This window comes from Sylvia atricapilla, chromosome 2 (assembly GCF_009819655.1).
Source record: "Sylvia atricapilla isolate bSylAtr1 chromosome 2, bSylAtr1.pri, whole genome shotgun sequence".
NCBI lineage: Eukaryota > Metazoa > Chordata > Aves > Passeriformes > Sylviidae > Sylvia > Sylvia atricapilla.
Window position 1 is genome coordinate 109,629,873 of NC_089141.1, and position 8,947 is coordinate 109,638,819.

Below are 8,947 nucleotides of genomic sequence, written 5' to 3' on the forward strand. Positions count from 1 at the left end.
CAGGATTTGGGATAATAAAGCCAATAGCTGGCTGAGGAATGACAGCTCTTTGATATTCACAGATGAACACAAACAATCAAAGACAGAGTTAGGATTGCACATGATGTTTCTGAGTAGTAGTAAGCGTTAAAACCGTTTCATAAACACATTTATCAAGAACTAATTTTCTTATAGGAAAACCATCCATTGCCCATAATAGTGGCAAAAAATACTTTATAAAACATTTTACGTGTAAGAATATTCTGCTAATGAGAAATCTGTGTTAAACAGCCCTTATGAACTATGCAAAATGTAGTGCAAGCAGCTGGAAAGTTATCCTAATTTCAGGGAGTCCTCTTGCCTCAGTTTGCTGTGTACACTGAACATCAGCCTGGAGCAATGAGGGTATTTTACTACCTTCAACTTCTGTCAAAGCTCTGCAACATTCCCCAATGGACACCAGAGACAAAAACAGGCAGAGCTATGGAGTAATATACAGTTCTAGTTAAAACTATTAATTTAGTTTTAACACCTGCTTAGAGGTTCATCAGCCAGTGAGCTCTGAAATTTACACCAGAGAACTCCAGAATTGGAGAGGAGATTAAATGCCCTGACATGGGATTCAGAAGAGCAAAGGAAATGAGCTGGCAGTGGGAAGGAACTGCTGATGGTAGTAGTGGGAGAAGTGTGACCAGACCTCTGCAAGGGTAAGGAAATGTGATAATCCTGCACACGACATCTAAGCAAATGGAACTACAAAGGCTCTGCCTCCAGCCAAGCCAGAAAATCCAGGAGGCAGTTGATCACCTCTCCTAGAACAAGTTCTCCCTCAAAGAATCTGCTTTAGCTGAAATCCTTGGGAATGAATAACAGTTGCCTATAACAACAACCAATTTCCTCACGTTACGTCTATCCTCCCAGGTTAAATTATCATCCTTCTAATAATAGGAGCATCAAGAGCCTTTTTCTCCTTCTTTGGAAAAGAATAGCTGAGAGTTATGTTCAGTCATAAAATGTTAACTAAACCTGGATAACATTTTAAGGAAATAGGCTGTTTCAATTTGATGGTTGGGTCATTCCAAACTCCTTGTTTTGGAGTTACAAAATCTCCAATCATCAGGACAAGAAAACGAGATTTTCCTTCACATCAATTTATTCATTACCAACTATTTCTGGTCTCTGCTCAATGAATATGACAATACCAGCAACCATCTAGCATGAGCAAAGTAAGGTTTGAGTGTCAATTCCATAGAAACACAATCATTTAATAAAACTCTCTTACTTAATCTACTGTGCTGTTAAGTATTTTCCCTTGCTATCTCTCTAGCAGCTTCATCATCAGTGCTGCTTGTAAACCAAACACATGTAGTAGAATCAGCCTTATTTCTTAGAATGTTCTTCACCACAGGTCTGCCCAAACCCTCACCATATTCTTCTCCAAGTGGATTTCAGTGGAGCTCAAGTCACATTTCCTCCCCCCGCCCTCAACTTCCAAAAATATACATGGGTTTGCTGAAACCCTCTTCAAGGAGAAGCCAAAAAGCAGTACAGTTTGCATTTAGATTCCAACAGAGGTTAAACAAACCTTGTATTTTTCATCTAAAATAGAAGGGCTCTGTTCCAATGGACTGGGAAATCATTACAATTTTTTATCTACTTTTAAATGGATTGTAGCTAATATGGGTCTACAAATTAGATGCCCATGATCACATAATTCCCTGTTAAATACATCCCTTTTTGTCCACATCAACCATTTAAGCCATTCATTAATCTCTTTTCTAATGCAACCATTTCTCTGCACCAAACCTATTTACAGACACCACTGGTTATTAAAAGCATTTGCAATAAAACTGACATGCATTTCTAAAAACTGCTGTGTAAATCAATATAATTTCTTAATTGGTTAACCAAATAGCTGCCACTCTAATGAGTCACTGCAATTCTCTGCAAACATCTCTTTCTGCCTGGTTGCAGTTCTTCAACCACTGCAGAGCTCCACAGGAGGAAGAGTTCCAGTGTCCCTCTTTCTGCTCCCTAAAGTCATTTCAGCTCATAACACAGCAACATGTGGACTGGTCCTCTTCCAACAGTTTGGATCTCTTTAGGATATATTCTTAAATTTTATTTCTAAGGGCTCTGTCTCTAACTACCCATGCAATATATACATTTCTAAGGTGAGAGGTTTATAACAGCAATGAATAGGATAATCAGATGAATGACTGCCTAAGGAAGAATTGTAGAACATCTTGGAGAGAAAACACTGCAGAAATCACATATTTTTTATATGCAACTGCCAAACTTAATTATGGGTCAATTTGATGTAAATAAACTCCCAGATCTTTCCATGGAAATGGTCTGAACTCACAGGTTGTGAAATTGAGTTAACTCCAATGCAGTGTTATCACCTGTGTGAGTACTAAATGCTCATTGAAGAGACACCTTCCAAGATATGAGTATCTCATGCTCCTAAATGATAAGAATAAATTTAAAACATTGAGCTAGACAATCTAATAGTACTCTTGCAGCTGGGGCTGCATTTCAAATGATAAAATACAGCCTCCTCACCGGCAATTGTTTCAGTTGGTGGAAACAGTTTTGTCGAATATATGGTGTTTTGCCGAAAAGAATGATACGGCTTTCTATATTTTCCTACTGGATAATTTGCCATTGTTTAAGGCAACACAGTATATATTTGAATTGTCTTTTCCCCTCTGTGAATTCATTTATTGGGTGTTAAGTTTTAATTTAGCCCGTTCAAGAAGGAAGTGTCAGCCACAAAGTTCAGGCTGTGACTTGGGTCACACTTTCCCCAGAGTCTGCTGAATGAAGTACTTTGGGTTTAGGATCCTCTGTAGACTTCCTTTCTCCTATTCACAGTCAGGACAGGGCACAGAGGGAGGTGATATCGCCTATTTTGCTTCTGATCAGATGGGGCCAGGGTTACATTCCAATTCCCTGCTTACTTTGAAAGCTGCATCCATGAAGAAAATCGACAGAGCCATGGAAAACTGTGTAGCAATGCTACCTAACCAGAAGCTGGGCTTCAGATTTAAGAGGAGTGGCCCTTTGCCAATCATGGAATTTGTCTTTACTTCTCCATGCTGAAGGGGTGTATCTCAAATCTGTTAATACAGAGGTTGTTCCTCATGTGTAGCGAGTAATTTCACCCCGAGGTGTAATACAGGGTTGGAGTTACTTTCCTACCTACATTTAATCATGGGCTCACATTCCCCAATTACTTCACAGGTGCACAAAAATATCAGGATGAATAAAATTCCCTACACATGGTTCAGCATCTTTTTTCAACACTTCCACATGCTGAGTTTTCATTTGTTGTTAGCAATGACTGATTTTTAAGCAGGCTACAGTATGAGATGGAACATTTTATTGCCAATTATAAGATACATTAATGATTCCTGAAAGCAGGCTGGCAAAGTTAGAAGGCACCATCTAATTACCTTTTCATCAAATAAGAAAATTAATCCACAAAAAAAAAAAAATAAGCCCAGCAAAAAAAAAAAAAACCCAAACAAAACAAACTCAAAAAAGCCCCCACAAAATAAAAAAACACCAAAAAAAACCCCAAAAAACAAAAACCAACCAAAAAAACCCTGAAAAATAAAAAACGCACCCCCCAAAAAAAACAAAAAAAACCCCAAAAAAACCACAAAAAACCACCCAAACCACAAACAAACAGGAAGAGCAAGAACTTGCAATTGCTTTTGCAAATTACAAGTCTTAAAAATAAAATCTTCAGGCTCTCTCCCGCTCCTGAGACTAATTTTCATAAAGGTTAAATCAACACCATCAAGGGAAAAACATGAAAGCCAGACAAAGAATGCCATCACCATTTCTGTTCCTCAGAGCTGCTGTGGATCATCTTTTTATTGTTCCAAGCAGTGTAGGAGAAGTGAGGTTGTGGATGCCATAGGAAGGTCTGGGGGTCTGTTCTGTTCCCTTGACACAAAAAGAAACCATTCCCCAAGGCTCTTGAGATATTACTGCAGTGAACTTTATTAATAACAGCTAATAATGCACAAAGATGACCTGGTAAGGGAGATGTGTAAAGGAATTTAATGTCATCAGAAGAAAGGACCACAACTGCTCTTTTTGTTTTATACTCCATGAGACATTTTGGGATCTGATTTCATGAGCCTCTTGCCACGAAGACCCTTTAGAAAATGTTGGAAGTTCAGCATTTACTCATGAGGATTTCCTGAGAGAATTTGTCCTGTGGCCAAAACTCTCAGTATTCCCAGAGCCACGGAGTGGTTGGGGTTGGAAGGGACGTCTGGAGTCACACTGCTGCTGGTAGCTCCAGCCCTATGGATTATATTTAAAGATTTCTTGCACATGAGGGAAAATGTTTGTATTTACACTTAACAGATAAGAAGATTATGAAAAGCACTAACAGCTTCAGCACAGGGAATTTTCAGGAAAATTAATGACTAGCCAAGGTTAATGGCCCTCAGCTTCACGTTGGCCCATCAACCCTCCCAGTCACTCATTAATTCCCAGGAAATGCCTCGTGCCTTGATTGTTATTGCTTTAATACATTAAATTCAACTTAAAGGCTTGACTTAATGTTTAGCCACTGTAAAGGAAAATACGAGGAAATGTTCCCAATGGACATACTCACTGTCAAACATATTTCTGTTTACCTTTTTCTCTGTAGGCATTTAAATAAAGGAATTGAATACTCATATACCAATTTGCTGTGGTTTTACTACTCACAGTAGTACTCAAGAAAGACTCCAATCTTATTTGTAATTTATTTTACATTTCCTTAAAAATAGCTTGTCTGAGTTCAAATTTGATTGAATATGCCAAGTAGAAATTATCACTTTTAACAATAAGATGAAGAAATTAAAATTTGATCAGAAGTAGTTCTGTTGTAGCTAATTAGTGCCATGCTAATGAAAAAAACTTACAGGGAAAAAGACACTATGACTATTTACAATCTCCACCAGAAAGTGAAGAATCGATTTCTATTTTGGCCCCAAACCAATTGAAAGGTGGAAATCTGTTGGTGCCAGTTTTCCTTGTGAAATTTCTGCCATCATGACCTCCACCTCAGGGAAAAATGCTGTGGACAGGATGATGCCAGTTGTCCTTGTGAAATTTCTGCCACCGTGACCTTCCCCACAGGGAAAAATGCTGTGGACAGGATTTTTTTTTTCTGCCACATTCTGATAATAAACCTGAGTTGGATTTAATTTTTTTTTTTTTTTTAAACCAAACCAAAAAAGTCCCACCACCTGGATTTAGTGTGAATTCTGGTCTGAAAGCATGGCTCCCAGCAACTCTGAAAATGTCCTGGTTTTTTTCTTGAGTAATTTTATACGTTACTCATCACGTGCGCTTGGCCACATATTTAAACACAGCCAGCTCATTTTCCTTCAACACATGAAGAAAAAAACTCCTTTCTTCAACATCACACTCAGGCTGTCGGTGTTTCTATTTCATTCACTGGCTGAATAATGTACTTCTTGCCACTGTGGAAAATAGTTGCACATGGGCTGAAAAGCCTGTTCCTGAAACTTGCTTCAACATTTCCCAGCCAAGCCTTGTTTCTTGTGCTGCTCCACTAAAGCCAACAGAGTTATGATGGGGTATAAAGCTGGCATTGTAATGTGCTTGTGTACTAAGGTGAGGTTTGATTTCATGTGCACATAAAAGCAAATCAGAATCGCTACTGGATTCCTGCATTAAGATTTCAGGAGTCTGGGAAATGTCATGCAGTCACTGTCATGCATTGCTGAAGACAGCATATGCTTAAAAGTCCTTGGGATGTGCGATGATGCTAAGTCAGGCCAAAATATGAGACAAAAGCTGCTTAAAAAGGGATTCAGGCTACTTAGTCTCTATTTTGACTGATACTTGCTGGATGAGTGACATTATATACGTCACCTTATCTCTGCATCAGTTTTGCCAGACTTGAAAATGAGAAAAATGCTCATAAAGTAAAGAGAGAAAGAAAAAAAATGTTATTGTCACTTTTAATTTGATACTCCACAGTATCAGGACTGCCAATGCAACACTTGCAGTGTAATTCTGGGCTTCAATCAATTCCCTCTTCCCTGGGATCAGGGGCTGGGGTGATACAGGGGTTGGAAGCACAGAGTGGAGACACCCACACTGTTCATCCATGGTCAGCTTTGAGCTGGAGTGAGGAGACCAGGCAGAACCCCAGGGGTTCATGCTGGGCATCTCTTCACCCCACAATCTGGACTGTTGATCTTAGACAATAAAGAACTGGCTGCAGTGATGATGTGGTGAAACTTCCCAAAAGGCCCAATGCAGTGCTGGTCAAACACACACAAAATCTAGGCAGTCTGTTCTCTTCCCACCCCTGCAAAAGGGGAACTACAAAAGAGAAGCTACGAAAAAAGAACCGTATCAGGCATCCTGAATGAAGAGGTTTTGTAGCCCCCTGAGACCTCTTGCACAGTTCTGCCTGCAAGTTTGGGAAGATCCATCCATCCTCTGGCTCCTGTGTGCATGACACCTTCATAACTGCATTTAGAGCATTTAAACTTGATGTTAGTCAGGGAGGAACTTCAGAGATAATGCACAAAAGTGAGGTACCCTACAAAAATCTGTGTTTAAGGTTGAACTATCTCCCCATAGAGGACAGCTCCAAATTTTCCATTCTTGAAACCAGAATTTCTTGCCTTCTCCTGATGAAACCTTTGAGGTGTATTGGGTAATCTGGGCATTGGCACTGTTGGTGTCAGCTTTACAAAACTGCCAGCTCTGCTTTTGATGCCTTAACTTTTAGTTTTTATAACTTAACTTTAGTTTTTCAGATTCTGTGCTGCCTAGGTCTGTAGTTCTGAGCCTTGTATTAAGTGCCAGTGAGCTCTGTTCGCAGAGTAGAGAGACAAAACAAATCCTTTTCCAGCTTGAGACCAAGGACAACAGGTACAACTTTTGGGCCGAAAAGCACAAACAACGAAAGCAATGAAGAGAGAAACAAAAAGGATGAGACCTCACAACCTGAGGCTGTGACTGGACAATTAAACCCCAATATGCAAATAGACCAAAATCAAAATAAGAATGTAAGACCTTGTGATGGGTCGTTCATTTTGTGACCATTTTGGGTCCACTTTGGGTGTAGCCCTGGTCAGGCTCTTGTCCTGCCAAAGGTGTATCCTTAAGGACCTTTCAATAAATACCTACTTTATTCTCCAGCTCTGTCCAGTCTCTGTTTCAGGTCAGTCTTCCCAAGGCATCATTTTGAATGTGCCACTTTCCCCTTTCTCAGCTGGCTGTTCTTCCTCCACCTTCAGTATCATCCTCATCACTGGTGCCTTGCTGGGCCAGGGGAGGTGGTCACAGAAATGCCAGCGTGGGCCTGGGGAAGTCACAGAAATGCCAGCGTGGACCTGGGGAGGGGCAGTGGCTTAGGGCAAAAAAGAGACAAAAATTCCTGGCTGTGTGTCTGTCACACCCTCAGCAGATGCAGCAGGTCCTGTGCCAGAGCCAGCTGCCCCACAGGGCTCTGAAATGGGAGAGGGCTCTGGTGTGGCACACGTGGAACAAGATGTGGAAGCAAAGAAAGCTTGGGAAGAGAAAGTACAGGAGAGGAATAGTGAGAAAGCTTCCAGTGAGTGTGAGGCAGAAGTTGACAACAGGAGGATGTGGGTCTCACTTGAAGAGATGCAGTGAGTGCACACAGCCATCACAGCTCTCAGCACCTGAAGCTGTTGAAATTGGCTGGCAGTGGGGAAAAGCGGGGACGTGCTGGGAACTAAACCATCATTTCCAGTTTGGGGATGGAAGCAACCTTCCAGACTCTGGGTGCACAGAGACTGGCACGGGGAGCTATGCCCAGCTCTTCAGAGAGCCTGAAGCCAGCAGGCTCTGTGTGGTTGTAAACTGATTCCATCCCTCTCCGTGGGGTGCTCAGGCTGAGGGTTAATGATGGTAATTGAAATGTCGACCTTAACAGTTTAATTGCACAGCAAACAAATATCATTCAGCTCTGCAGCATTTATTAAAAGGAGTTGTTTGAGCTACCGTGGTAGATAGATGCAGACTCAACCAATTGCTAGAACTGCTACAGATCTTCACCTCAAAACCATGTCTGAATCAAGGTATGGCTTAGTTTGTATTAAAAAAATCCTCAATTTTCCTGTAGATACCACTAAAATAAACATTTCATAGCTGCTAAAATTGCTTGGTCTCCCCTCAGCCAGCTGCAGAAGTATCTACATTTAATATGTTTTCAACAATTGGTCATTATTTATTTAAATATGGTATGAGAAATTTTAATAATTTATCCTATAATGATTTACTTTATAATAATTTCTGCAATATATTGAAATTTTCCTCAGTACAAATAATGGTATCAAAACAGAAACTGAAACACAGAGGGACTCTGAGGTAAGTTGCATTGAAGCTAATAAAAGCTAATGACAATAATAAACAAACAGCACAGCAACTCTCTGAAGGCACTGGGTTGTGTAAAGAACAATGAAAAAAAAAGCCATGTACAAGGGCCTCTCTCATAATTTTTGAGATTTTCTTAATATCAGCCATGGCCAGTTGTGTTGCCAGGTTTTTCAAGCAATCCTACTGTGCCTAATTAAAACACAGCCCTGGCTGATCCAAAATTATTTCTCGGGTTATTTCTGAGAAAACTGTTTCTGAGATTATTTCTCAGGAGCCACAGGGCACCACGTCCACTCAATCTCTGCCCGTGGCAGGGAGGCTGGAACTGGAGGATCTTTAAGGTCCCATCCAACTCTCATCATTCCATGATTTTTTCTCCTGCTTTGTGGGAGCACATCCCATGCCAGAGGGCTGAAACGATTCCAGGGCTTGTGGTGCACCACCAGATTTGAAGCCAGGCCACTGGGATGCTTCCAAGGATCTCATCTTCAGCATCTCACCTGGGGCTACAGCCCTGCATCCCTCTAATCCCAACAGCAGTGATGGGAGCCGATGGGCTGCAGGTGGGGCT